This window comes from Pelodiscus sinensis, chromosome 19, assembly GCF_052426305.1.
Source record: "Pelodiscus sinensis isolate ZL-2025 chromosome 19, ASM5242630v1, whole genome shotgun sequence".
NCBI lineage: Eukaryota > Metazoa > Chordata > Testudines > Trionychidae > Pelodiscus > Pelodiscus sinensis.
In genome coordinates, this window is record NC_143070.1 from 28162328 (window position 1) to 28190017 (window position 27690).

Consider the following 27690-nt stretch of genomic DNA (forward strand, 5'->3'; position numbering starts at 1 on the left):
TGTTTGGCACCATAGGGCAGTTTCACCAAACAGCCTGAGGAGGGCACCATCGCTCAGCTGGTTAAAGTACCTGCGTTGTAAACAGAAGGTCCTGGGTTCAACTCCCAGTGGTGCCTTGTTGCAGCCTTTGCTCACATTTTCCCAGGTCCTTCTGGGACACAGAAGAGGCCTCTCCCTGGCCACCCATGGAACTGCTGGTTCAGGAAAAGGCTGATTGGGGAGGAGTGTTGGGAAAAAGGAAACCACAAGTGAGAAGCACCTGATGCCCACAGACCCTCACTCTCCATGGCTGCAGGAGCTGTAGAGGTTGCACCCTCAGGCTTTCTAAGCATGGACACCCCCAGGGAATCACAAGGGTGTGTGGTGCTGGCTCTCCTGTCCCAGCAATTGCAGTCAGAGCCCTGCCTTGCCAGTGCCAGTCACAGCAGCCTCTGCACCTGCTCCAGGCTTGTGGTTTCCTTCTTCCATCTATACTGCAGGGCTACGTCTACACTGGCCCCTCTTCCGGAAGGGGCATGTAAATTTCACTAGTCGTCGTAGGGAAATCCGCGGGGGATTTAAATATCCCCCGCGGCATTTAAATAAAAATGTCCGCCGCTTTTTTCCGGCTTTTAAAAAAGCCGGAAAAGAGCGTCTAGACTGGCCCCGATCCTCCGGAAAAAGTGCCCTTTTCCGGAGGCTCTTATTCCTACTTCAAAGTAGGAATAAGACCCTCTGGAAAAGGGCACTTTTTCCGGAGGATCGGGGCCAGTCTAGACGCTCTTTTCCGGCTTTTTTAAAAGCCAGAAAAAAGCGGCGGACATTTTTATTTAAATGCCGCGGGGGATATTTAAATCCCCCGCGGATTTCCCTACGACGACTAGTGAAATTTACATGCCCCTTCCGGAAGAGGGGCCAGTGTAGACGTAGCCCAGGGCTTAACTTGAAATAAGCTGCGCAAATTGAGCTATGTCAATTGCATATCTTATTTTGAAATAGCTTAATTCCAAAAAAAAGGAGCATCTCCACAGCACTTCTTTTGCAACTTCCTCCAACTTCCCTTACTTCTTGTACAATGAGGGTTACACAAGTCGGAGTAAGAAGTCCTCCAGCTTGACAGTATTTTTGACACTTTTGAAATAACTGCCTGCTATGTTGACACGGACTAAGTTATTTTGGAATACTGTTGCTGGGTATACATACCCTAAGACTCCAACTCCCCCTTCCCCAGCCCATTCCACACAGGTCTCCAAACAGTCCTCAGGTGGGACAGACTCTTGGTCCTTGCTGCCTGGGATGTATGGTGCCCAGTGCCCAGCAGTGACAGCCTGTGTCTCATCCCCACAGCCCTGAGGCAGCCAGTCCCCAGGGAGGTGACAGCTCCAGGAAACACTTGAGGTCAGACTGTGCCCTGAATGGAGAATTCCCACATTTTTTGTATCAACAAGTGAGAAGCTCGGGATGAAGTTTACGGGAGAATTTTGTGCCCAGCTTGTGACCTTCCCCTCACATCTGCAGAGCCCTGGAGAGATGTGGTGCCAACATCAGCTCCAGGCTCTTTCCCAGTGTTGTGCAGTGTGAGGGGCTGCTGCAGCCTCACTGCTATGGGCAAGGTGTTCACTCCTGCAGGGTCACCATGTGCACAGGCACCGAGCTTGGAACATCCCATCCCAAAGGCTGTGTGGCTGTTTCCCATGAAATGAGCACGCCCTTAACTCACAATGAGGTGAGTGTCCAGAGCCACTCAGACTTGCAATGAAACTACATTTTGGGGTAATGAACCCCCTCACCCCTCCAAGCGATGTCAATGATATCGGGAGTGCCGCCATGGCTGTGCCTTTCTGAACATCCAGCCCCCGGCCTGGGGCCAGCAGAGTGCCGAAGGTCAGCAGCAGCTGATGTGTGCGAGCGGTAAGTCATAACCCGTGAGAAACACACAGCTAAGCTTGAGCTGAAGGGGGATTTTATAGCCTCTATTCTCTGCTTTATGACTTTACAGCCTAAAGATCACAGCCCAGCCCCTTCCAATCTCAGATAAGTGCTGGAGAGTTATTACTTTCAAACATTGTAAAACCCCATAGACAGAAGTGAAAGTAATTGAGTGGGCCTGCAGCACCTTGGACACTAACACAAATATGTAAGATGGAGTATCATGAGCTCTCATGGGCACAACCCACTTCTTCAGATGGGAAGTGAAAGTAACAACCCTAACCTACCTCCCCACCCCACTCCAGCTGCCCCAGTCTCTTCCCATCATTTTTTCTCCTTGGGCCAGTCCTGAGCCCAGAATCACAGTGAGTAAGTCTACACGACATCGTTATTTGGAAACAACTCACGTTATTTTGAAATAATGAAGTGAGCGTCCACACAGCAAGCCCATTATTTAGAAATTGTTTGAAAATGACAGGCTTCTTATTCCAGAATAATACACTCAGTGGTCTCTGGGGCTGGACAGGCCAGAGCTGCCTAGAGCTGAGACCTGCAGCAACCTCCAGGATCACAGAGATGACGTGACAGACAGTCCACAGGAGGAGCTCATAAAGTCTTATTTGTGTGAGGCTACAGAATCTGATTCCAGAGCCCACAGTGGGATATTCCCTGCCCCCCACCCCTGTCTCAGGGACAGAGGCTGAGCTGGGATCCCAGCCCCACCCGGAACCAGGGTTGGATGCTCTGTCCAGAGACAGAGCCTGCCAGGAAAGTGAAGATCGTGGCCTCGTTGGCAGCATCGATAAATGTCACCTGCCTCTGGTCACAGTCCAGACAAACCCGGATCCTGCTGGGGGCCTGGCTCAGGGGCAGAGGGGTCGCAGGGTGAGTTAGAGCCCAGAACTGATCCCCCCACCGCTCCACAGCCCAGATCCTCCCACTGGGGTTCTGGCTGTTCCAGTCCTCCCTATTTATAGACTCTTTGGCAACCCCCACAGTCCAGTATGGCCCATCCCCCACCTCCACCTCCCAGAAATGTCTCCCCGAGGTGAACCCCTCACGACCCAGCACGCAGAACACAGAGTCAAATCTCTCCGGGGTGCTGGGCAGTCGCTGTCGTGTGTCTGCCTGTCTCACATGTTTCCCATCCTCAGACAGGGTGAGCTGGGGATGGGCCGTGTCTGGATCCAGAGTCACAGTTGCTGGGGAGAGAGAATCAGAGCATGAGGGGCAGCTGGGGCCATTTCTCACCCTCCCCTGCAGCCCTGTTGTTGCCTTAGACAGGTCTAGGCCCCAGGGAGCTGCCTCTGCCCTGGGCCCTGAGACTGAGCCGAGCTGTCACTGCAGCGCCTCAGCCTGAGCAATGGGACCCGCTTCACTGGTTTCTTATTTCCCTACATGAGATTCAGCTCCCAGCTCCTCCTGTTGGGGCTGCTCCATCCCAGCAGCAGAGACACAGTCAGAAAAGTTTTAGTGGGGAGAGAGTTTCCCTCAGGGGTTTAAATTGGTACCTGCCTGAGACAGGGTGGACCAGGCCCTGAGTCTAGACAAAGGCCATAGGGTGAGTCTAAAGTACACCTCTCTGCTGACAGAGGGATGTAGATTAGGCACACTGATATTGAAAATGAAGCTGGGATTTAAATATCCCAAGCTTCATTTGTATAATGGCAGTTGCTGCTTTTTTTACAAAATGGGGCTTTTTCAGAAAAAAAATGGCAGTCTAGATGGGGATCTTTCGAAAATAAAACCCTTTTATGAAAGATCTTTTAAATCTTATTTTATGAGGAATAAGGGATCTTTGGAAAAGGGTTTTATTTTCAAAAGATCCCCATCTAGACTGCCATTTTTTCCCCCAAAAAAGCCCAATTTCAGAAAAAAGTGGCAGCCACCGTTATGCAAATGAAATGTGGTATATTTAAATCCCAGCTTCATTGCAATATCAATGTGCCTAATCTACATCCCTCTGTCAGCAGAGCGGTGTAGTTTAGATGTACCCATAGAGAATACCTCCAAGAAAGCTAGCATGGCTGCAGAGAAACCAGCCAATCAGGGGCGAGAAAGGCCTATAAGAAGAAGCTCCAGCACCAGAAACAGCTCAGTGTCTCTGGCGCCCTAAGCCTGGGAAGGCCGCGTGACTGCCTAAGGGAGCAGCACCATGGAGAGCTCTCAGAGCTGACTAGAGACCAGGATGAGCTGCGACTGAGCCCTGAGGGAAGGGTGAGGACACTGCGCCCAGGAGGGGAAGCCCTGGAGGCCCCACTCACTATCTGGGGAGGGAAGGTGAATAAACTGAGAGAAGCGGGACAGTAACAGAGATCTCTGCCATGGGCCCGTTAGGCGTCTTTCCCTGAAGGAGTATGATTCACACAGTGTGACTTTGGCTGAGTAGTAGAAAAGGCTTTTTAAAGTGACAGCGCAGGCACACGCACTCGGCCAGATGGAGGCGCTCGTGAGTGGTGAGCGCCACCCTGTTACACTGCCTCTTCTGCTCCCCCCTCACTGAAAGTTTCCTGGCTGTATCTCGCTGCTGGCAATGAACATCCTCCAGTGCCAGGCCAAGGGGCTGAGAGGAAGGGGCAGGATTGGGTGGGGCAGCCCATTCCCAGCCCAGAAAGAGGGGGGCAGCATCAGAGAGAGAGTGTCCCCCTATCCCAGAAGCAGTGAGCCACTCCAATGGGAGAGCCCAGCCTGTCCAAAGCAAAGGCGGGATGTTGGATTACGGGGATGGGGGAGACCCCTGTGTCAGGGTAAAGGAGAGGGGGTGTCAGCCCAGAGGGCAGAGAGCTCTTGACTCATTCTTCCTTAAAAGGCTTGTGACTGTCTATCAAAACCTCAGGGTCAGAGTTAGGGGCTTTGGGTGCTGCTGAGGGAGAGGTTTCTGTTTAGCAGCGTGGGCATGAACTCAGCACCCAGCCTGGTGTCAGAGTCATTTGTTTGACTTCACATGGGATCTTCTCAGTATTTAATTATTTCACTTTTAGATTGTCAAGCGTCCTGGTCAGAGTCAAACTGATTTTCACTTGAGCTAGAAACTCATAACAATGTTTCCTGAGAAATCTGTCATAATTCAAATACAATCTCCACCTGCAAACTCACCTGGTGTGTACGCGCTTGGGGATTCCCCTCTCTGTGTCTCCAGTGCAGAGGGCAGAGTGTCTGGAGGGGAAAGGAGAAGAGAGGAGGTTTTCTGCTTTCAGATTTATAACTCTGATCTGACCTAGCCTGGCTCGAGTTTTGACAAAGAATCAGGCAGAGAGGCACAAAGACTCACTCTGCCTTCTCTATAGAGAGAAACTGATTTGAAACCTTCCTCCCGCCCCTTTCATTTCGGTGTCTCCCAACACAGGAGCCCACAGCCACCCGAGGAGACGCAGTCTGTGATGAGGGGAACTTAAATCTCCTTATCCCCTCCCACCCTCTGGACCTCAGCTGCTTTGTCCCATTCACCTACTGCCTTTGGCCAGACCCTAGACCAAGGGTGGGCAAGATACGGCCTGCAGACTGCTCTGCCGGGACCCACAGGCAGAGAGCAGCCCCATGCCTTTTGGCTGGAAACAACTGACCAATGGGAGCTGAAGGATTGGGCTGATGATGGGGGCAGCGCAAAGAGCCTCCCCCTGCCCTGGCATTCAGAGAAGAGCCACCTGAAGGGAGCAGACAGCAGATCTGAGAAGTCTGGGGCTGTGATTGGCAGGGAGCTGGCTTTGGGGTCCTGCAAGTCTGCAGGCTGGGTGCTGCCTAGGTAAGCATCTCCCATTCAGAGCCTGCCTCTGGGATCCCCTCCTCCAAATGCCTGCCCCAGATCTCAATCCTCTCCTGCCCCAGGTCACCACACAAACCCTCTGCACTCTTCCTCCCCAGGTCACAACTCCCTCCAATACCCTGTACCCCGCCTGCACTCTTCCCCCAGGCCAGAATCCTCTCCTGCACCCATAGCCCCTCCAGGACCTTGCACCCCAATCTCCTGCCCCAGATCACAGCCCCCTCCTTCACCCAGTCCTCCATCCCAAGATCCTTTCTGCACCCACCTGGCTTCCCAGGTGCCAAACACCTTAGAAAACTCCATAGAAACCTGTGGCCATTGGCCATTGATCAGAATCTTGGAGTGGCCCCAGATCAATCATTACCCGCCCCCTCCTAGATCCAAATTCCACATTTAGTGTGAATGTAACTTTACACACTTTGGTTCCTTTGGCGTTAACAGGATGGTAAGATTTGTTGGGTTAAGTCTCATAATTCTATACCCCTTGGGGTCTATTCACACAGCGTCTCCACAATGGGCACAGTGGGGCCCTCGGCCTCCACAGACCGACACGCCCAGGAATACAGTCATTGTACAGTGTGGAGACCAAGGCTGGGAGACAGTCGGCTCAACGAGCCAGATTCACCCTGAAGTGGCCAAGAGCTACAGGGGATCGTTTGAGACTCCCCTGGTCCATGGCCGTGGAGCCCCATGCAGACCTTGGCCCAGGTTGGGGAAGTCTTGAGATTTAGCCAGAGCAGCACCCCTGTTTCTCTGGCTCCACACATTTCCCAGGTTGGGACAGACTAAACATTAGGCCATTGGAACTCAGTGTTGCGACTGAGGGTGAGTCATGAATTAACGCGTGGCATCCTTACACCTGTGCCTCGTTACACCTGCTCTGTTTGTCCCCTTTCCATCTTGCATTCAACCGATCTGTCCTTTCCCCCTCCCAGTTTCCTCTCCTAGATCCTTTCTCGGTACCTTCACCCTCCCTCGGAGTCTCCATGGGAGCAACAGTTTTCTGGCAAAGTCACCGTCTCAAACCCAGTTCAGGAGAAATCTCCTCCGGCGGCTGCAACGTCCCCTTTTCACACCTGGAGAGAGAAAACATCACATGGTGACACTGCACCGAGTGACTCAGTTCTCCGGCTCTGGCCAGTGAGTCGCTGCTCCTGATGGAGCTGGAGTTCGAATCCCTCCAGTTCTCCCAAGGCCCCGAAACATTCCCCTCAAAACTCCCATTCATATTTTCAGCTCTGGCCTGGAGAGATGAAAGGGGACTTGAGTCTCCACGGCCAACTCACCCCTTGGCCTCCAGACGCAGAGGGGCAGGAGGTTCCCAGGGGAAGGGCTGCAGGAATCTGCCCACTAGGGACTAGACCGAGACTCCAGCTCCCCCCTGAGCATGGCCTGGCTGTGGGTCTTTGGCCCCCAGGCCAGGCTGGAAGCTGATGCTGTAGGCAGAGAGCCCAAGGGGTGGGGACAGAGGCAGGGGGCAGCTCTCAGGGGCCCACCCTAGGCAGGTGCAGCATCTGCAGCTCCCCACCTGTGCCCCAGGTCCCTGGGTTTGCTGGGCTGCAGCTACCAGCCTGGTCAGGGGGCCAAGCCTGGGATGAAGCGTGGGAGGCCGGGACCCCTTGGACCTCTTTGTCCTGTGCCCTTGTGTGTCCCACAGAACAGAGTGGGGGCTGCTTTGCTCATGATTACGGAGCCCCCTGCTGGCAGTGCCTGGCCTCCCAGGGGTGGCTGGGAGCAGCTCATTCCCTCCAATCCTGTCCAGGCAGCAGCAGGGACACGGTGTCCTTCAGTGCCGGGTGCGAAGAACATGCCTCCTGGAGCGCTGGAGAGCCCGGCTCTGCCTAGTGAGCAGTGTGGGGATGGCCAGCCGGGCAGCAGCAGAACCAGGGCTCCCTGCACCTGCCCAGAGGAAGGCGCCTGCAGGGCAGAGATGTATTTGGAGCCAGGGAGCAGGGGAAGAATCTGTGAAATGGGGAGATTCCGGTTCATGGAGAGGCTGAGTGTGAACAGGGAAAGTTGGAATTAACCCACATCCAGAGTGAGTCCTACCTTGTGTGTCTGGGCAGCCTTGTCCAGGAGCAGCACCGGGTGAGATCTGTGCTCGGGGGTCTCCAGCAAACCACACACACGGCTTCCCCCTCCTCCTCGCAGAAATGACTCAGGGTCTCTGTGCCTGGCTTGAGATCCTTCTGTCTGAGTTTTCCCCGGACATTTCAGCAGAAGGAGCAGGAGAAGTGTTTCAGCAGGTTCTGTCTGCTACTTCAAGCTGAAGGAAGATTTTATAGCCACTATTCTCAGTTGTACAACTTTGCAGTTTAAAGGTCACAGCCCAGCCCCTTCACACAGCAGATAAGAGCTGGAGAGAAGATTGTTCTTTTAACCATCGTAAATCTCCATAGACAGAAGTGAAAGTAACAATCCTACCCATCCCCCATACGCTATGTGACGGGGCGCAGTCACAGAAGACCCTTTGGGGTGATTCCTGGGGTGCTGACAAAGCCATGGACACTCGCCTCTTTGCTCTCTGGGACTCCTCCCCACCCTGTCCAGCAGAGCCAGCTCCCTGGTGTCCCCCAGCAAGGCACTGAGTTGAGATCACTGCCTGCCCCACCAAGGGCAATATAGGCACTGAATCCATTCAGATCTGAGGAGAAGACAGTTTCAGGCCGAGCACCTGGTAAACCCAACCCTAACTAGGATCACAACCCCAAATACACCATTCAGGCAAGTGAAAGAAGGATGTGCACACTGATTACTCCCCAGGTAACAATTATTGACACTGGGCCTCATAGTAAGTAGAAGTGATTTTATTAAGTACACACAGTAGGACTGAAGCGGTTGATCATGAAAACAGGCAGAGCAAAATAAATAGCAAATTTAAAATACCGAAAATGCAGAGCTAGTTCTAACACTAAAAGCTCAGTGCCAACTTACCCTAAAACTGTTCTTATTTCAGAAATATAAAAAACAACAATGGTTTTGTAGCACTTTGGGGCACGTCTACACTACAGGACAAGGTTGAATTAAGCTACAAAACTTCAGCTATGTTCATTGCGTAGCTGCAGTCAAAGTACCTTAACGTGGCTTTTGGTTTTGTCCACGCTGCAGGAAGTTGAAGGGAGAACACTCTCCCTTCCATTTCCCCTACTACTCATGGAAGCAGGACTATCGGCAGCAACCGGAGTGCCCCTCTCAGTTCCCATTAGCATGTTACTAGACCTGCTATTAGAGACTCACCAGAAATGTATAGATAGTATATAGAAAGTATCATAGGCTTTTTTGGACAAACCACCTCTTCAGATGACAAATAGGGAGCAGAAGGCATAATAAAGCAGAAAAAGAGGGGAGAGGGAGAGGAGTAAAAACCTGTTAATTAAAGTATCTGTGCTAAATGAGGCTAGTAGAATGGACTAAGGGTACATCTAAAGTGCACTCTAAAATCAAGATAAGCTACACAGTTTGTGCTATGCACCCTTATTTGGATTTTATTTCAAAATAGGCTATTTTAAAATTTGGTGCATCTACACAATGCCAAATTTTGAAATAAAGTGCTAATTTGAGCCATCCTTTATCCCTTATGCAGTGAGGTTTACAGGGATGGCAAAATAGCGCATCCATTATTCTGCAAATTATTTCACAATAGCCGATGCGTTCCTTGGATGCAGGGGATACCTCTGGTATCCAGAAATAGCACTGCAATCTAGAAGTACCCTTAGGCTATGTCTAGACTGGCATGATTTTCCACAAATGCTTTTAACGGAAAAGTTTTTCTGTTAAAAGCATTTGCGGAAAAGAGCATCTAGATTGGCACGGACACTTTTGCACAAAAGCACTTTTTCCGGAAAAGCGTCCGTACCAGTCTAGACGCAGTTTTGTGCAAGAAAGCCCCGATCGCCATTTTCGCCATCGGGGCTTTTTTGCGCAAAACAGTTTTTAGCTGTCTAAACTGGCCCTCTTGCACAAGAGGGCTTTTTCCCAAACGGGAGCAGCATAGTATTTGCGGAAGAACACTGACAATCTTACATTAGATCATCAGTGTTCTTGCGCAAATTCAAGCGGCCAGTGGACAGCTTTTGTGGAAAAACTTGCCAGTCTAGATGCAGCTTTAGTGTCCAATACTCAGCAGTGGATTTAGAGTTAGTGGGTTCCCATGCTCAGCTTCATTTTTGGGGCCCCACTGGGGACACAAATAAGAAAAAAATCCCTCTTCCTGCCCCTGCCACTTTTCATTCTTTTTTCTTCATCCTCCTCTATTATAAGTAATGAGAAATACATGAAAATAAAGGGAGGAACTTTGATTGTTTTTCACAGACCACTTGAAAATTGCTGAGGGTCTTGGTGGACCACTTAATGATCTTTCCAAATATTGTCTGTACCATGAGCTAATTATTGTAAAGTGTCAGAGGGAAGCTGTGTTAGTCTGTAGCTGGGAAAAAAAAAAACAGAAAAAACAACAAATATTCCAGCAGCACCTTAAAGACTAACCAAAAATGTAGATGGTATCAAGAGCTTTCGTGGGCGCGACCCACTTCTGCAAATGAATGGAGCAAGGGGTCAGAGTTACAAAAAGAGGAGATGGGAAGGGAAAGAGAACAGAAAAAATCTTGTCAATTAGAGTGTCCTGCTAAATGAGGCTAAAAGAGTAGGCTGAAGTGCCCTATACTTAACTTTTGATGTTCTTTGGGTGTTGAATGTAGCTGACAGAAGCAGACTGTGAGGGACTCCAAGAAGATCTCACCAAACTGAGTGATTGGGCAACAAAATGGCAAATGAAATTTAATGTGGATAAGTGTAAAGTAATGCACATCGGAAAAAATAAGCCCAACTATATGTACAGTATGATGGGGGCTAATTTGGCTACGACAAATCAGGAAAGAGATCTTGGAGTTATCGTGGACAGTTCTCTGAAAACTTCTACACAGTGTGCAGCGGCGGTCAAAGGCAAATAGAATGCTAGGAATTATTAGGAAAGGGACAGAAAATAAGACCCAGAATATCTTCCTGCCCCTGTATAAAACTATGGTACGCCCATATCTTGAATACTGTGTACAGATGTGGTCTCCTCTCCTCAAAAAAGATATTTTGGCCTTGGAAAGGGTTCAGAAAAGGGCAACTAAAATGATTAGGGGTTTGGAACGGGTCCCATATGAGGAGAGGTTAAAACGACTGGGACTTTTCAGTTTAGAAAAGAGGAGACTGAGGGGGGATATGATAGAGGTCTATAAAATCATGAGTGGTGTGGAGAGGGCCGCTAAAGAAAAGTTATTTATTAGTTCCCTAAATAGAAGAACTAGAGGACACCAAATGAAATTAATGGGGAGCAGGTTTAAAACTAATAAAAGAAAGTTCTTCTTCACACAGAGTGTAGTCAACCTGTGGAACTCCTTGCCAGAGGAGGTTGTGAAGGCTAGGACTATAACAGAGTTTAAAGAGAAGCTAGATAATTTCATGGAGGTTAGGTCCATAAAAGGCTATTAGCCAGGGGATAAAATGGTGTCCTTGGCCTCTGTTTGTCAGAGGCTGGAGAAGGATGGCAGGAGACAAATCGCTTGATCATTGTCTTCAGTCCACCCTCTCTGGGGCACCTGGTGCTGGCCACTGTCAGCAGACAGGATACTGGGCTAGATGGACCTTTGGTCTGACCCAGTACGGCCGTTCTTATGTTCTTATGCCTATTCAGGCCAGGTCTTTGTTCAGAACTTGATTAAAGTGTCAAATTTGCAGATAAAGGCAGCATTCAAACCAAGGAACAAAGGTCCTTCCAATGATTTGGAAATGGCAAGAGATTTGGCTTGAGGCAGCTGTTTATTCCATTACGGATACAAGCCCAGAGCAAGGACTTTGCAACTGTTGTGTGCATTTGGTTTCTGTGATCAGTTTCAACTCTCACCTCTATTGCTTCCTTGTATGAATACAGATTTAGAGTTTAGATACTAACAGATTGGCAACAGCGTGATTTTTCGGGTAAGATCTGAGTTATGTAGTGACCAGGGCATGTGGCCAGCCCGTTGGCTTTGGAAGAACCTTTTATTTGATGAGACTGGTTTTCATAACCACTGGTCTCTACACGCAGTGTTCCTGGTGGGGATATAAAGGACCTGGAGAATCTGAGAGAATCATTTGTAGGATGTAGTTAACCCATTTCTCTGTGAGGCTGTAGCCACGTCACCATCAAAATTGCATTGTCTGCACCAGGGTCAAGTCGATGAAGCTGTGACAATCAGGACACATATTTTTTCTCAGTCCTTAGTGATATCACTGGATTGAATTAAGAGTTAAGTGTGCAGCAGGCCCCAGAGGGGTTTCCCTGGGAACACCCGGGCTGAGGGACTGGCTGGCAGCTTATGTGTGTGAGGCAGAGAGCCAAGGGACATAATCATGAGTGTGAGCCAGGCAGGAACCTGAGAGAGAGCTGGCTTCAGGCCCAGGGATTCCTGGAAAGCAGATGTGCAATTGTAGGGATAACATATTAAAGTATTAAAAATGATTCCCCAAGTGGAAGTGACTCCCCATAATTTGTTCCCCACAACTTAAGTTTGTGTTTAGATTTAGTGTCATCAAGCTTGATAAGTGTTTAGATTTATTATTATTATTATTATTTGTTAAGATTGTTAAATGTTTAGATTTCTTATTATTGCCCCTTGAGAATATAATTTGTTAGGAATGTAATATTAGATCATGTAACTTAGAACTGTTAAGAATATAATTATGTAGCCAGAAACAGCTCCCCTCTCTGTGTCCCAGGGAGCCAAGCCCTGTAATTGATTAAGGGCATTGTTACACAATTGACGCCCGCCCGTTCTCTTCAAAGCATTGTGAAGCAATTAACCCTAATCGCAAAGTGAAACATTGTAACTATAACAGTAACTAACTCAGCACTCAGAGAGAGAATGTTTTAAGAAATGCCACCCAGAAACTTTTGTAACTACAACTCTTGTACATGTAAAAGTATTATTATACAAAATACTGGCTGTGAAACATTAATTAGCGAATGTATGTAAGAGAGAGAGTGCTTGGACGATGAACGAATGGTTCTGAGAGGTGCCAGCCTGAGAATGCAGCAACAAAGGGCTGAAGAAGGCGTCAGGTGCCAGTGCAACCAAAAGGTGTCAAGTGGAGAAAACCAAGTACTGGAGGCCCACCCTATGAGATCACTGAGGAGCACCTGACAGCCACCCTGAAGACATCAGCATGATGCAGCGATTCCCATAGACTGGCATAGGAAGAAATTCCTATAAAGATTGGAACAAAAGACTATGGAGTCAGAGTCCAAGGTTTTGCTGCCAGCCCACCAGGAGCTTCAGATGTGCATCTGATCAGGACTTTGCTCCCCACGACCCTCACTTGTGTACAGAATACCTGGCCAGTATTCTGTCACAAGCAACTTTCAGGCTGGTAACTATAACAAATACACAGAACCTGAATGAATGGACGAATGAATGTTTATATATAAACAAAGTGTAGAAAGGTTAAGTAGTGATAGGAATAAGTAGCTAAACAACGTTGTTTGCTTCTATCTTTTCTTTATTTTTATTATTATCTTTACAATAAATGTGGCTTTTTGCCTTATCCCCCTCATAAGATCCTGCTTGCTTTTATTGGTACTACACAGTTCTGTGTGAAGAATCTGCCTGGAGTTTTCTTTCTACTGTAGTGAGAAGACAAGAATTTCTGGCCTTTTTTTGTAAATAGTAAAGATTGCACCAAAGAAACCCCTGACTCCTACAGTCAGTGTATCCGGCCAATGGCAGAATCCAGCGAGGCCCCTGACACTGGCTGGCAGCTGAGGCCAAAGGCGGCAGGGTACGATCTGCATCGGGATCAAGCCCCAGGGCAGCAGACCTGCTGGTAGGGACATTTGCAGGGAGCCCGGTGTGACGTAGTGGGGGGTGCTGGACATTCACTGGTCACTATGCTTGGGTGGTGGGTGACCCCTGCTGGCCTGCATCTGTAAACACAGCCCAGCAGGGGGTCGCCCTGAGGGCCCTCACGTCCGTCCGTAGACAATGGCCCAGCTGGTTCTTACCTGACCAGGGAAGGGGTTTGAACACAGGAAGGGGGTGGCTTGGAGAAGGGGCAGTCTTAGCTGGGAAAACATGAAGAGAACAGACTGAGCCAAATGCTGGGGGTTATGGGGCCTATGTCCACCTACCCCAGGGGTCTAAGGCCTGCCTGTGCACTATATCCACATAGTGCCTAGGCTGTGCTGTATCCTGGAGAAGCAATAAGCTCTCTCTATTCTATTGGCTGGTGGAGTCTCATCTTGCTGCAGAGGGGGTGCAGGGTCGGGGGGTACCCGACATGCTGTCACACCTGGCAGCACAGAGCCTGTGCAGAGAAGCAGGTCGCTGCTCCCTGGGGACTTCAGCATGTGCAGCTCTGTGTGCTGAGCTGCCCCAGTGTCCCTGCCCTCCAAGCTGACGTGCCTCCCCCAGAGTCAGACATACCCAGAATGGAGCCCTGGCTCCTTTTAACCTCCCAGTGGCACTAGCCCCCACCATGGGTAGGGGCTCCACCTTGATCCAAGGAGACAAAATGATGGGAAGAGACCGGAGCAGCTGGAATGGGGTGGGGGATGGGTTAGGATTGTTACTTTCTCTTCTCATCTCACTCATCTGAAGAAGTGGGTTATGCCCACGAATGCTCACAACACCATCTCTCTATTTATATATAAGTTAGTGTCCAAGGTGCTGCAGGCCCACTCAATTACTTTCACTTCTGTCTATGGGGTTTTACAATGTTTGAAACTAACAACTCTCCAGCACTTATCTGGGATTGGAAGGGGCTGGGCTGTGATCTTTAGGCTGTAAAGTCATAAAGCGGAGAATAGAGGCTGTAAAATCCCCCTTCAGCTCAAGCTTAGCTTTGTGTTTCTCCCGTGTTATGACACACTGCTCACGCACACCAGCTGCTGCTGACATTTGCTGCTCTGCTGGCCCCAGGCCTGGGACTGGATGTTTAGAAAGTCACAGCCACGGTGACACTCCCAGTGTCACTGACATAGCTCCGGGGGGTTAGTTCCCCCAAATTGTAGTTTCACTGCAAGTCTGTGAGCAGCCCTAGACACTCATCACACTGGGAGGTAAGTACACGTTAATTTCACTGGAGACACGTCTACACAGCCCCTGGGAGGGCAGGTTCTCTGCTTGGTGCCTGTGCACACGCCAGCCCTGCTGGAGCGAACACCACGCCAGCAGCAGCAAGAAGGGAGCAGTTTGCATGAGCTGCTGGGATACGATCCAGGCCAACCGCTGGCTGGACACTGCTGTGTGGCCAGATCCTGAGTTTAAGCTTTTGTGTTCTTGTTTGATTGTTTGCTTCCCCCTTATCCCTTCACTCCCTCTCTGCCCCTTTCCACCCCCTGCTCCCCATCCCTTGCTTATGTAACTCCTGCTTCCTCCTTTCTTATCTGTCTCCAGCTCCTCCTCCTGGTCTCCCCTTTCCCTGCTGTACCTGGGCTCGCCCCATCTCTGGATCGGAAACGTGTGAGATGGGAACGTACGTGGCAGTCACTGCCTGACACCCCAGCAAGATTTGACTCTGAGCCCTGTGTGCTGGGCTGTGAGGGATTCACCTCAGGGAGACATTGCTGGGAGTTGGAAGTGGGAAATGGGCGATACTGGGCTGTGGGGGTGGTCAGAGAGTCAATGAATAGAAAGGGATGGACCAGCCTTAGCCCTGGGCTGTGGGGCAGTGTGAAGATAAGAACCAGACTCTCACATCCTCCAAGGAGACCCTCTTGCCCCTGAGCCAGGCCCCCCGCAGGATCTGGGTCTGTCTGGACAGTGACCGGGGGCAGGTGACATTTGTCGATCATGGTTCCAACGCCCCGATCTTCACTTTCCCGCTGGGGTCCCTCTCCGAGAAGAAATCCGACCCCGGTCCCGGGTGGGGCAGGGCTCTTCCAAAAGAGGAGGTTTTCCAAAATTTGGCCCAGGGTAAACGGGCCAAATTTTGGAAAAGCCACTTCCAAAACAAAATCGGAAAAAGATATGCAAATTGTGGAGCATAATTTGCATCCCTTTTTCCAACACAATGTGGCAGTCTAGATATAGCCTTAGTGAATAAACAACATCTGCATCACTAACCTTTTTCTGAGAGACCTCCCACCCAAGTACTAAATATAAAGCTGCTAGTCGTACCAGGGCTGAGAACGTCAGGGCTACATCTAGACTGGCATGATTTTGTGCAAATGCTTTTAACAGAAAAGTTTTTCCATTAAAAGCATTTGAGCAAAAGAGCATCTAGATTGGCACGGATGCTTTTGCGCAAAAGCATCTGTGGCCAGTATAGATGAGATTTTGCGCAAGAAAGCTCCGGTGGCCATTTTCGCCATCAGGGCTTTTTTGTGCAAAACAGTTCTTCCCTGTCTACATTGGCCCTCTTGCGCAGAAACATTTGCGCAAGAGGGCTTATCAGAGTGGGAGCATCAGTGTATTTGCGCAAGAACAACGACAATCTTACCTTAGATTGTGAGTGTTCTTGAGCAAATTCAAGTGGCCAGTGTAGAAGGCTGGCAAGTTTTTGTGCAAAAGTGGCTGCTTTTGCGCAAAATCTTGCCAGTCTAGACACAGCCCAGGGGCGTAGTTACAAAGGGAAGGCACTTCTGAGTTCAGGAGGAATGTTGGATGTGCACAGAACACAGGCCTGGTTCATGCAGTCGAATGGAGCAATGTTCAGTTTGTGGGACTGGAGGATATTTGGACGTATGTAGTAAAACCGTCCCACCTAATGAAGAAAAGTTGAGGAGCCTTTTTTGTTCTTTTGTTTCACCCTTGGTTTCTGTGTGGGGCTCACCAGGGCAATATTACTGTCTTCTTTAAAAACATGTGCATGGCTGTTGAAAACAGCAATTCCGGCCCTAGTGAGTGCTGGGAAGGTGCCAGCATTTGTTGCTCAATCTTATCCTATTTTTGTCCACAGCAAATGGCAGTAGGTCAGTGTTTGATTTGGGAGAAATGATGTAGCATCCACCCAAACTGAACTTGAGCCCCCCTGAATTGTGAGGGTGTTCAAAGCTGGATGGCAGGGCCTAGTTGCCTTTCCTGAATATTAGCTATCGCTGGAAAGGAAAAGCTGATTTCAAGTTCCATTGCTCAGAAGTGGGGCAGCCAACCGAGGCCACCAGCATCCCTAAACCAGTGTGGGGGAGACCTCTGAGGGTGAAATCTGGGCCAAAGCCTTTGACTCCCTTGTGCACACGTGTTCCCCATTCACAGTGCCACCCCCTTCTAGCAGCCAGCTCTGCTTTCACAACAAGCATGTGGCCTATATGCACAGGAACCAAGTTTCTATAGAAAAGGCCTTGATACAAAGTTGAACATGGAAAGACTTAATACCGGGTTATCTGAAAATGATTAAGTCAGAGATTTACGATGACTTTAGAGATGTATCTACGCATGCCTCAGAGGGGTTTCCCTGGGAACACCTGGGGTGAAGGACTTGCTGGCAGCTCGTGTATGTGAGGCACAGAGCCAAGGGAAGTAGCTGTGAATGTGATCCTGGCAGGAACCTGAGAGAGCGCTGGCTTCAGGCCCAGGGTTCCCTGGAAAGCAGATGTGCAGTTCTGCACGAGGAAACTTCCAGGAATTTTCTTTCTGCTGTATTCAGAAGACAGGAATTTCTGGGCTTTTTTTTTCAAATAATAAAGTTTGCACCAAAGAAACCCCCGACTCCTACAATCAGTGTCCCCTGCCAGTGGCAGAACTGAGTGAGGCCCCAGACACTGGCTGGTGGCTGAGGCCAAAGGCACCAGGATACAAGCAGCTTTGGGATCTAGCCCCAGGGCAGCAGACGTGCAGGTGGGAATGTTTGCAGTGAGCCCAGCCGCACAGAGCCTGTGTGGAGAAGCCGGTCGCTGCTTCCTGTGGACTTCAGCATGTGCAGCTCTGTGGGCTGAGAAATCCCCAGTGTCCCAGCTCTCCGAGCCTACGCGCCTCCCCCGGAGTCAGGCACACCCAGCATGGCCCCTGGCTCCTGTTAACCCCCCACAACACCAGCCATCACCATAACTAGGGGCTCAGCACTGGCACAAGGACAGAACATGGACGAGGAAACTGGGGCTGCTGTAATGGGCTACGTGGCGAGTGGGAGAGGGGTAGGATTGTTTCTGTCTCTGGAGTTTTACGATGTTTAAAACGACGATCTCCTCTCCAGCCCTGAGCTGCTGTGTGGAGGGGCTGGGCCGTGACCTTGGTGCTGCACAGCAGAGAGCAGTGGCCATAAAATCCCTCTTCAGCTCAACGTTTACTTCTCACTGAACCTTGCTGCCAGTTTCGTGCCGTGTCTCTAGCTCACACCCGCTGCCTCTGACCGTAACCCAGGGAGCCCCTGGAGCCCAGCAGGTCCCAGGCCGGTGGCTGGAAGTTCGGTTAGACACAGCCAGGCCAGCACAGCCAGTGTGACTGACGCAGCGCGGGGGTCCAGTGCCCCCATCTCCGGTTTCACACCCCGTCTGTGTGTGTCTCTGGCCATTCACCTCACTGTGAAGTAAGAACGTGCCGGTTGGACTGAGGGCACCGATCCCAGCTCGTGAGGTACCTGGGCACACACTGACCCCGCTGGAGCGAGCGCCCGGTCAGTAGCAGTGAGGCTGCAGCAGCGAGGGAGGGTTTGCGTGAGCTGCTGGGATACGATCCAGGCTGGCCCGTGGCTGGAACCCTGCCCCTGCGTGGCCAGACCCTGAGCTTAAGCTTTTGTATTCTTGTTTGTTTCTTTCCCCATTTTCCCTTCATTCCCTCTCTGCTCCTTTCCACCCCCCTGCTCCCCATCCCTCCGTTATGTAACTTCTGCTTCCTCCTTTCTTATCTGTCCCTGCTGCACCTGGGCAGCTGATCTGGGACCTCCCTTGGTCAACAGAGCCATTTCTGATACAGAGAGAACAAAAGTCCAGAGATCAAAGCAGCTTTGGCCAAAGCGACTCCTGTATGGGGAAGAGGAAACCGAATGCCCCATCTGTCTTGTATCTGACAGAACGAGGGGGCACCACGTCTACTGAAATATGGAAAAACTCAGACAACAGGGTCTTAAACCAGGCAAAGAGAATCTGAGAGTCGTTTCTGTGCGGAGGAGGGGGAAGCCGTGTGTGTGGTTTGCTGGAGCACAGATCCCAGCAGGCGCTGGTCCCTGTAACCCTTCTGCTGGATAGGGCCAGCAGCAACCAGGGCCAGGTTCAATATCTAGGGGTTCAGCTCACATAGAACCAGCTTGAGCCGCCAACTAGTAGCCTGGGAAATTCACGTACCCCTGGGTGCCTCTGAGAGGCGATGCTTCCCCACTCGCCAGCACAGAGTCTGAGTGTAGAAAATAAACTTTTAATGAAAGCGAGAGAGAAGTGACATGGCATGAACTTGGGAAAACACCACGAACAGAGTTCATAAGGCCCCACGAGCAACCGTCCCAGCTCCAATGGATTGAGCGATGTCTTTTGCCTCTCAGGCTCACCAGTCCAGCAAGGTGAGGGCTCCATTCACTTACCCAAACTTTCCCGTACCCCACTTCAAACACCCCACTTACAGCTCTGCCCAGTCAGTGCAGACCCAGACACGTCACCCTGATGACTTCCTTCAGAGAGCCTGATGTGATGCCACCTGTGTGCTGCCCCTGCTACCCGCTGGCCGTTCCCTCCAGCCCCTCCGCTGACTCATGAGGGTCACAAGAATGAGTGTGAGGAGCCTCATTGGAGCGTTCTCTTTTCCCACCAACTAACTGACCTAGCGGAGAGATGTCCCTGTGACAAAGGTAAAAGGTGGGGTTTGGTGACAGCAGGGGAATTAGCTCAAGTGGTAGAGTGCTTGCTTTGCATGCAAGAGGTAGTGGGATTGATACCCACGTTCTCCAGTGGTTGGGGAGTTCACTGTTCTTTCTCTATAAGCAGAACCGGGCAAAGTGGCCCCTCCCTCTTCCTACTCACTCCCCTCAAAAGCCACCACGGCTTAGTTCCAAATCTGTAAACCCCATTGAACAAGGGATAGCGCCTCTTCTGAAATAGCTACTTTGCAATAGCCGGAGTGTGGATGCTCTACCGCTGCTAGTTCAAAATAGCTCCTGCCCAGGGCCAGTCAAAGTAATTACTCTCCTGGGGCTCTAAGTCAAGGTAAAGCATCCACATTAGGGGTTCCTGATTCGGACCAATTTTGAGCCTTCCCTATAGCGTGGACGTGCTACTTTGAAACAAGCTATTTAAATGTTTTCTTTCAAAATAGCTTTAAAAGTAAATGCGCTGTGTCGACGAACCCTGAGAGCTGAGTGAAGGGGGAGGCAGGCCCAGGGGGAGAAGGCCCCATGACTGTGTCAGAGGGAGGCTCTTCCCTGGCCAGTGGGGAATCGTTGCCTCTCCGAGTAGCCCTGGCCTGGTGCCTCAGAAAGGTAACGATTCCCCACTGGCCAGGGCAGAGCCTCCCTCTTACACAGTCATGGAGCCTTCTCCCCCTGGTCCTGCCTCCCCCTTGACTCAGCACTCAGGGCACGTCAACACAGCTGCTGTTAAGAGTCCTGTGGTGCTGCCAGGGAGGGGCCTCACTGCGAGAGCCGCCTGGGCAGGTTCCTGCCACAGAGACACGTCCCAGAGCAGGACGGATGCTCAGACCGACACTGAGTGTTGCTCAGCGCTGGGGTGAGACAGGGAAGGAGAAAAGGGTCTAATGGTGCCTGCAGCCTTTCAGAACAGCCCCCGACCCCACCCCAAGTACCCTCTGCCCCTGCTGGGTTCCGCTGGGCACTGCCTGGATTCAGGCCTCCCCAGTGCCAGCCTAAGGGCTCTGGGGAGACATGGCAGCTGTGGCGCTGGGCTGCTGCACAGCTTAGAGGAGGGGTGGGCAATGAGTTTTCATGGGGAACAGCTCCCAGGGCTGCACTTTCCATGCTATTAACGGGGAAGGGGGGGTCTGGGTTGCAGGTTGGTGCAGACAGGAGCTTGGGGCAGAGGACTGGGGTACAGGAACGGTTGCAGCATGTTGGGTTGTGACTTGGGGCAGCGGATTGGGGTGCAGGATCTGGGAGGGGTGAGGGTTCAGGGGGGCAGAGGGTTTGGTTTATGTGGGGTACCAGTGGGTTGAGGGAAGGGAGGGGCTGGGGTGCCAGAGGCAGGCTCTGGCTGGGAGACTTACGTGGCTCACTCCCAGCCAGCCTGGGTGAATAAGAGCTTGTGGGGACTGGCCAGGACTTCAAGCAGGCAGCTCCCATTGGCCACAAACAAGCTGGGAGCAGGGACCAGGCCTGAAGCCTTTTCCTCTACAGCTGAGAGACACAAAGGGCCCAGCAGCCCCTTCTCTCAGCTGTGCGTGGGGGCAGGGCGAGCAGGGAATCTGCCTGAGGCTTCTTGCTGCCATGTTGGGTGGCTTCATGGGCTGGATCCAGCCCGCTGGCCTGTATTGCCCAGGCCTGGCTTAGAGGGAATCTGGGCTGTGGGGGAGGGGCGCTGTGGACAGGCCAGTCTCGCCTTCCTGGGCAGGGCATGATGACATGCGGCCCAGCTACACAATGTCCCAGACAGAGAATTACAGGCCAGACAGGCCTCTTATTGTTGCATAAATTGCAAGGTTCGTCCCCTGGAGGCCAGTCTAATTTGCCCACAGAAGAGAGTCACACTTTCAGGCTGGGTCCAACTCCATTTTATTGTTTGCAAGCAATGGTCAGCCAAGGAGCTATTGCTCAAAGCAAAGCTGACCCTGGGCGTTGGCTAAGCATCCTTTTTTATACTTTCTTTAACTTTCTTATCCAACTTGGCACGTCTTGATTTGTTACCTTAGCTTCGTGTTGCAGCGTTATTGGTTAGCATATTTCAACTCTATTCCATTCAGTAACAACCACCAGTACAGCTTACTTAAGCAATAGCAATTAGCAAATTTCCCTAACTCAAGTAATACGTGTAATCCAGTCCTTGAGAAATGGGTCTAAACAGCTAGTTCCCCTTTTTACTACAGCTTCTAAAACATGCGCAATTAGATATGTGCTGTTTCAAGCTTAAGTAATGGAAGGGGGAAGAAGCACACATAGTTTTTACTATATTTTACTACATTATCACAGCCAAAGTAGCTCAGTGGGGAGAGCATTAGACTGAAGATCTAAAGGTCCCTGGTTCAATCCCAGGCTTTGGCATGTGCTGATAAGGGCTAATAACTTCAAGTTGATGGGTTTGTTTAAAGCTGTCATCACAAGCTGCCCTGCAGGAGGAAAGTTGAGTTGTAGTGTCACTTGGGGGAAATGTGGTAAAGCCACAAGAAATACTCCCTGTTGGACTGGCTGGCACATGGCACCACATGAGCATGTTGCTGGCACTAATGTGCTCCCCTGGGCCTGAGGAGTGCAAGAGATGGGGGCCTTCTGAGTGTGGGGCTGTCTGTTGGTTGGACACACACTGGCCCCTCCCTTGCTTTGTAGGACAGGGCCTCCTGCTGTTCCTTGGCTACTCAGTTGTTGGGCTTATCCAAGCAGCAGGAGCTGTGTGTTTACCTGGGGAGCCACAATAAGATCAGAGCTCCCCACATTTCTGCTTGGCTTTGAACTAGGAGCCTTTTGCATTGTGCATATTAAGCAAACAGCAAACCCCATAACCACCACACCACAGAAACATAAACATACTTGTCAGTTCTTGTCAGTTTTTTTCTGTACATAAACTTGGACAAATATTCTGTTACTAATTCTTTGGCTAAGGCCTTGCGGGAAGTTGCAGAGCTAGCGCAGGAAACAAGACTCACGCCCCCCCCCTCCCCCCCACAAACAAACACACACACACACACACACACACACACACACACACACAATACTTCTCTAGACCTTTGCTCCCAACACAGGCCCGGGGGGGTGACCCACATCACATCCCCAACATTTCTGCCCTTAATAGATGGACCTTTGGGGGCAGCCCCAGACACTCCATCCTCTCACTCAACTCCTATCACACACTGGAGCAGGGCAGCCCTCAGGGGTAGAGCTGAGCCATGGGGTGCTGGGCAGGGGGCAGAGGCTGCAGGAGCTGAGAGTTTCCCTAGAGCTCAGGGACCCACAATGAGGCCCCATGTCCCACGTCTCTCTCTGAAGGCGCAGAAAGGGATTGACTGGGGACAGGGAGAGTGGCTCAGGGGTTGTGCAGCTTGTTGCCCTGGTTAGGGGTGTGGCCAAAACACAGGCCTCGCTGTGAGCAGGATTTGAACCTGCGCAGGGAAACCCTATTGGATTTCTAGTCCAACGCCTTAACCACTCGGCCATCACAGCTCTGAGTGCAGCAGTGCCCCAGGGCCAGGGAAACTGGTAAATAATCCCAGTGCCCAGGCCTGACACCACCTGCCCCACAGAATTCACATGGGAAACCTGGATCCCTGAGCACAGGAGGAGCTTGGGGGCTCATTGCTGGGCCGTGGGGTGAAGCATCAAACCAGCCCCCTCCTGTGGGGCCTGTGAGTGTTGCTGTCCCTGCTGTACAGACAGGGCCATGGAGCCAGGGAGAGATTCACTGAACAGGCCAAGGTCACCCAGCGAGTTAGAGTCAAAATCTGCCCCCACCTTCCTGCCCCTCCCACCCACGTGCTGACTCCCTCGCTGCCAGGGGCTGTTTGCATTGGCCTCTTTTGTTTTCTTTTCTGCTGTGAGACATTGGGACAGTTGGCCAGGGCGTCCCGCAGTTGCCATCTCCCTCTGTGCAGGGGCTGTCCAGAGCCCCGACTAGCAAACGCTGACACTGCTGTTAGGTCCAGACCAGAGGGGAGTGTTTAAGGGTTATTTCAGAAGAAGGGTTTTCTCCCAAAATAACTACATCTAAACACTGTTTTTTATTTCAAAATAAAGTATTTTGAAACAGCACCCAGATGCGATTATGCAAATGTAGCGCAGGATATTTAAATCCCAATTTCATTTACAATTTTGAATGTCTCCATTTGCATCCCTCTCCTGAAGGAGACTGCAAGTGTCGACATGTCCTGGGTGTTGCAACCTCCCAGCACTCACCTGATGTTCCCTCCCCGCTGCCTGAAGACGTTTGGGAGTCCTCCTGCATCTCCTGGTGGTGCAGGTCATCAGTGTTGTCATCCTGAAGCTGCAGCTGCTGCTGCCCATGTGTCTCCATCCCAGACTCCACAACTATCCCTGGAGACAGGGGCTCCCCACACCCCAGGATTCGGTCCAGTTCCTCACAGTATGCACAGTGCTGCGGTGCTTCCCCAGAGCGGGACCTGCCCTCACAGGTCCTCACGTACCCCTCCCGCAATTCGTTGACCTTGGGTCTGACTTGGTCTAGGATTTAGGAGGGGGGAGGTGGCCTTTCTCTGCAAGGCCATCAGCCATTGGGCCATATGTTAGATAATTTCATGGCGGTTAGGTCCATAAAAGGCTATTAGCCAGGGGATAAAATGGTGTCCCTGGCCTCTGTTTGTCAGAGGCTGGAGAGGGATGGCAGGAGACAAATCGCTTGATCATTGTCTTCGGTCCACCCCCTCCGGGGCACCTGGTGCTGGCCATTGTTGGCAGACAGGCTACTGGGCTAGATGGACCTTTGGTCTGACCCAGTACGGCCGTTCTGATGTTCATATGTTCACAAATGTCCACATTCCTCCTCCTGGACTGCCGGGCCTGCAGAGACTCCCCCTCGGATCACAGCTCCAAGAGGGTCTTTATCTCTGGCCCAGACACTGACAGTGCCCAGTGTTTCTGTCCCTTGCTTGGTCCTGTGACCAGGGCTGGATTAAGGCCTGGGCTAGCCGGGCAGCCGCCCTTTATAGCTGCCATCAGGAGCCGCGTGCCTGGCTCTTGGATTGCGGGCTGCAGTAGCTCCCAGCAGCCACCCTGGAGCGGCTGCCCAGGGGGAGGGGACATGCTAACCCCTGCAGCACCGGTCAGCAGCACCTTTCTCCCCATGGGTGCAGGGCCCTGCATGGCCACTGGTGGTAGCCGGGCTGGGTCAGGCACGTGCATCCTGCCACCGCCAGCTCCGCGCATGCGCCCTCCCCCAACCCGGGGCGCAATTGAACTGTCAGCCCGGGGCACCGGAATGGCTCAGTCTGGCCCTGCCTGTGATATGTCCCTGAAGGGGTCTCTGGGGGTTGTGCCTGTGACATGGCTCTCCGGAAGGCAGAAGTGCTCCATCTTAGGCAAATGACCCAGAAACAACACTTTACAGCAGCAAACACGAGAACAGCTCTTGGTCCTCATCCCGGAGCCACACAGAGTATCCAGAAGCCACTTCCCCACCTCTCCCTTGGCTGCTCTAGAGCTTAGCCCAAAGTCTGATAAACTCTACTCTCCCACCCAACAACCTCTGGGACTCCTCTCCTGCCCAGCTCCTCACACCACGGAGAGCGCAGGGCAGCCACTCCCCCAGATTCACCACTTCTGGTCTTTGCCTAATGGCCAAGAAGTTCTGCTTTACCCAAACCACACAGGCACCCTCTCGCCTCTGGCCAGCCTCATGGCAGACGTGGGTTTCCCTAATTTATTTTCCCAGCAGCTTTACAGGCAGGCATTGGTGGTATAGTGGTGAGCATAGCTGCCTTCCAAGCAGTTGACCTGGGTTCGATTCCCAGCCAATGCAGTGTAAGGAGAGAGCATCAAAGCTCCTTGCTGAGCCTTTTCACTTGAACCCTGAAAAAACAGGTCCTGCAGCTGTGAGCTGCCTCTCACAGCTCTTCATCCTCTCCGAGAGCATGCACAGTAAGGCGGTTCCTCCCTCACATACCTCTGCTGCGACTCCTTGACTGTGGCTCTGACTTGGTCTAGGATGCGGGGGTAGGAGGGAGATGACCTTTCTTTGCTAGACCATTGGCCATTTGGCCAAAAATGTCGGCATTCCTCCGCATGGACTGCAGGGCCTGCAGAGACTCCTCCTGGGACTACAGCTCCAAGAGGGACTTTATCTGTGGCCCAGACAATGACGGTGCCTGGCGTTTGCTGCCCTTTGTTTGATTTGATTCCCAGCCAATGCAAGGTGGGAAGGGAACAGGCAGCCTCCTGGGGGAGATCTTATTTAACCCTGAGCAACAGGCACAAGTGGGTCCCACAGCCAAGGGCTCCCTCTCACCGCTTTTCGTGGGGAGCAGCTCAAACAAAACTAATTTGGCTGTTGTGGGGTCTGCATGGGGCTTGTACCTGTGACCTGGGCATTATTAGCATCAAGCGCTAAACAGCTGAGCCAGCAGGCCCAGGAGTAGCCCCACAATAGAGGGAAGAGAAGAGTTTTCTCTCCTATTGGGGAAAGCAGGCCAGGCCAAGGCCCTTTTAGCCACTGGGTCTGTGCAGGCTGGAGCCTCCTACCAGCTCTCTGGCCTGTTTCCTGAAAAGCCTCAGCCTCTTGCCTGTTTCTGCTTCCCTGTCCATAGCAGGCAGCTAAAGGGAGGTAAAACAGTCACCACAGCAAACAACTCTGTGGCCAGCATGGGGCTTGAACACATGACTTTACCATTATCAACATTATCAGCTAGCTGAGCAGAATGCAATTCACAAATGGCCCTTTCAGAAAGGTACCTCGGGCAGCTGAAACCTGTCTCTACAGCTGCCAATGGCTTTTCTCTGACAGGGCCACTAGTGACTCACTGTGACATGGGCTGGTTTATCCAGCTGGTTTGAGGTTTGGTCAAGGTGGCTGGCGGCCGGCATGGCGCACTGAGATCCAGGGCAAAGAGGCAGCCTGAATCTCTTGCTGCCAGCACCTTGCCTCCCAGCTTCTTCCCTGTCAGCAGCAGCCGCAGCCCCTTTCGGCCACTGGGTCAGCCCAGGAAGGGAGGCAGGAATGGGGCCAAGTAGGGAGTCAGGCTGAGGGGGGCAGGCAAAGCTCATCTTGCCTTGCAGGGCCACTGGCAACAGCTTCTCTCTTGTGCGCTGCTGAGGAGAAAAACACCCTGAGCAGGACCATAAAGACCAATTTAAAAGAGAATTTAGACGGGGGCAAAAAGGGGGCAAGAGTCAGAGCCTGGCAGCTTCTGGGACACAGGAGAGGTCTCCCCTGGCCACCCAGGGACAGTTTGAGTCACACACACAGCGGGGGGTGCAGTTCAGCCAGGGACCTTATCCACTCACAGAGCTTCACAGCTTCTCCACCCCCCAAACCCCACCAGGCAAACTGCCCCATGGGCCTCGCCCGCACCATGCTCAGGCCCTGGGGATTTTCTGTCAATTTGCCAGACCAAGTAATTAGCCCCCCCCTGCTCTTGAGTCTCTGCCTCTCATGGGCCTTCTCATCCTCAGACTCCACTTTGTCTCCAGACAGACGCTGCTACAGCCACCTCCATCTGTCTGTCACTGCTGGGCCTTCTAGAGCAAAATGTACCCCTTCATTTTGACTACCTGGGCTTTTAGCACTCAGAGCCACACCTGAATAGCTTCTGTAGAGGCCAAGAGCATCCTTACCAAATCTCTCAAAAAGGTGAAAGGAAACTGTCACCCCAGATGGGACTTGAACCCACAATCCCTGGCTTAGGAGGCCAATACCTTGTCCATTAGGCCACTGGGGCACATAGAAAACACCCCCAGAGACAGAAATTCACCCTCCTAAATGGCCCTTTTTCAACTTTTCACTCCTGATAAAACCCCTTTAAAGAAGCCAGATACACAGGAAGGGCTGATCACACCCCTCTGAAAATCAGCTTTCCATGGGTATCAGTAGCTGGCTCTGAGTCATTGGCCTTCACGTCCTGTCTCCCTCCCAAAACCAGGGAAGTGTCTCCCACCGCTGCAGCCTCCTGAGGCTCTATGGCCCTGTCTGTACAGCAGGGACAGCAACACTCACAGCCCCACAGGAGGGCCCCTGGTCTAGCAATGTGGCCCTCTGAGCAGCCTCTGATGTTCCCTGTTTGTGCCCCAGAACCAGCCCTGAGTGAGGGGGGAAGAGGGGGAGCAGCTCACACATGCCAAGGGCAGGACGTGAGCCTGCAAGGCAGCAGTGACATCACAAGGAACTTTTGCAGCACCTCAGCTCATTGGCTGGGAGGCAGTGACCTCACAGAGCATCCATAACAACAGCCAGGTGGGACAGGCTGCAGGGCTGGGGCATCTCAGAGACCCCCATGGCCTGGCTGCCTGGAATCTCCTTTGTGAGG

At 51.7% G+C, this 27690-nt stretch overlaps 1 long non-coding RNA gene and 4 other non-coding genes across 5 annotated transcripts; 2 read left to right on the forward strand and 3 right to left on the reverse strand.

Annotated features, from left to right (window-relative positions):
• Window positions 1–1901: 1901 nt before the first annotated feature.
• On the reverse strand, window positions 1902–8137 carry LOC149522674 (uncharacterized). Its single transcript, XR_016347384.1, has 4 exons — window positions 7721–8137; window positions 6635–6747; window positions 5005–5064; window positions 1902–3110 (listed from the first exon to the last, which is right to left on the reverse strand). It is a non-coding gene; the product is annotated as an uncharacterized LOC149522674 (long non-coding RNA).
• A 13559-nt stretch (window positions 8138–21696) lies between these two features.
• Window positions 21697–21769, forward strand: TRNAF-GAA (transfer RNA phenylalanine (anticodon GAA)). Its single transcript has one exon. It is a non-coding gene; the product is annotated as a tRNA-Phe (tRNA).
• A 1031-nt stretch (window positions 21770–22800) lies between these two features.
• Window positions 22801–22882, reverse strand: TRNAS-AGA (transfer RNA serine (anticodon AGA)). Its single transcript has one exon. It is a non-coding gene; the product is annotated as a tRNA-Ser (tRNA).
• A 2236-nt stretch (window positions 22883–25118) lies between these two features.
• TRNAG-UCC (transfer RNA glycine (anticodon UCC)) lies at window positions 25119–25190 on the forward strand. The gene has a single exon. It is a non-coding gene; the product is annotated as a tRNA-Gly (tRNA).
• Window positions 25191–27032: 1842 nt separating this feature from the next.
• On the reverse strand, window positions 27033–27105 carry TRNAR-CCU (transfer RNA arginine (anticodon CCU)). The gene has a single exon. It is a non-coding gene; the product is annotated as a tRNA-Arg (tRNA).
• Window positions 27106–27690: the final 585 nt, after the last annotated feature.